Genomic DNA, 2,243 nt, shown 5'->3' with positions numbered 1-2,243 from the left:
TGGGGGTGGGTGGGGGTGGGGGGATATGAACAAAACCCAGTGTGAACTTGTAAGCTCAATTTCAATGTGAAACACTAATTTTGTATTCTTTTCAGTGTGAAGTTTTGCTTGCGTCTCCTTCTTTATTTTTTTTTCTTTTCTTTTGCATGAGATTATAGAGTTGTTAATTTCTTTTGTACACTAATATATAATTATATATAACTTCAGTGAAATCTAAACCTCCCTTTACTTTCATGTCCAACATCAAAAACAAAATCAATGAATCTTTAAACTAAACAAAATCAATGAATCTTTAAACTATTTCATGAGAAATACATGGCTATGTTTTCCACTTATCTTATTGTTTATCCTCAAAATCGGATAACAATTAAATTTATTAGTGATTTTAAGGATACGCGGATTAATTCGATACAAAGCGATAAATTAAGTCAATATTGAACAAACACAGATAGAATAAATTCAAACCACACGAGTAGGGTAGTTCTAGCCATAGTGAAATAGTCACCCTCGATCCGGGCTCACCACGGCCAACACTAAAGAACAAGAGAAAGAGTCGATAACAGATAAAATAATAATATATTGCTTTGGAGTGCGTGTTACAATACTTCATGAATTATCAGACCCCCTTTTATACAATATGGGAGTCCTACTTTAGATACAACTCTATAAAAGGTAGAAAATCTTCTGATCAACTGATTGCCGGTTCCTTATCAATACGTGCCGAGATTCTCGCCGTGATATCCTGCTGGTCACGGATATTTTGGCCTTCTATTGGCTATGCCTAATGTCCGTTAAAGTTCTTCGAAGTCGTTCGAGGCTAGGACCGATTCTGGAGCCATGATCTCGATATTCTCGGGGGCAGGCGTCATGTCCCTGGATTCTGGTTCGATGGGACTTTTGGCTCGACTTCAGTCCCTCGCCACCATGTCTCGAACCTGTCTTATCTTGTCGGAGGTCGGGATGTATCATGAGCTCGGTTTTACCCGTATACACTTATGTTGATAAAAAAAAAATTCAAAGAAGTTTAGAGAATGCTTTGAATTGCTAAATGAAACCTTTTCATGTTTAGTTATTGAAGAGAGTGGTACTTTAATTTTTTGAAAAATAACCAATTCCAATAGAAAATAATTAATTAAGGAGGTGCGTCTTATATTTGAAGTGGAATGCAGCTTAAATATTGATGATCTTGATACATTCTCCATCCAGTACATCTTTTGGCTTTAACTAAATTTATCGATCATGCTTCTGGAGTGAGTTTCTTATATTCTTTTCACTTTTAGTTTGTAGAGTACCTTAATGTTTAGGATTTTGATAGAGTAATTTTTTCTCCCAATTATTCGTGTATTTTAATCTGTTACAATTAATTATTTTTATCATATTAGATTTGTAGGGATAATTATCTATTAGTTTTAGCAACTTAACTTGATGGTATAATAAAAAATAATTATATACTGTCAGCGCAAAGCTAAAACACTATTGCTTACATACCAAACACACCCTAGAATGCGTGCAGTCGTTTGAAGTGAATTGAAGTTCCAATTAATGTTTCAAATTGTATTGATGCAGTATTTCCTATTAATTGTTCCATTTGTGCTAAAGTATAGTGCCAAAAGCTATTCAAATAGCCACATATATCCAACCTTTAGATCTTTTCTCTGAATTTGGCACCACATATAGACTTTCACTTTACCTTGTCATTCGTTAATTTGCAAACAAGAGTGCTTTCACTTTAACTTTTCATGCCATATTTCCTAGTATTCACAAACTTAACAAATAAAATTTGTTAGTATTCGCCATTGTTCAGGTAAGTTGACATATTTTATGAGTCACATATTATTCTAAGTCGATAAGTGTTGATATCATTATATAGAATTTTTATTTTTAATTAAAGGTTTTGAGTACAAGTCTTAAGAATAAAAATAATCCTATTTGATAACTTTTTTTTATAAGACTTGCTCGAATTCGAATTAGTTAAAGCTCACTAAGAAAAGCTCTTTGTTGTTGACAAAATTAAGAAAAAAGAGTATATGAATAACTTTTTCCCAACTCAACACAAACGCCACTGCACGTCACCACACTTCTCCACTCCCACAAGCAACCACAAAAACCGGGAACCACCCATGCATTCCAACGGGCCCACAGAATCTGGCCCAATGAATCAACCAAACGACGCCGTTGCATGCCAGAGCGGGTAAAAGTAAAACCGCTATCCTCAGCAAGTCATTAACACTACAGCGTTACCG

Source organism: Nicotiana attenuata, chromosome 1 (assembly GCF_001879085.1).
Source record: "Nicotiana attenuata strain UT chromosome 1, NIATTr2, whole genome shotgun sequence".
Taxonomy (NCBI): domain Eukaryota; kingdom Viridiplantae; phylum Streptophyta; class Magnoliopsida; order Solanales; family Solanaceae; genus Nicotiana; species Nicotiana attenuata.
The sequence above is the reverse complement of the archived record's forward strand: the minus strand, read 5'-3'. Positions refer to the sequence as shown.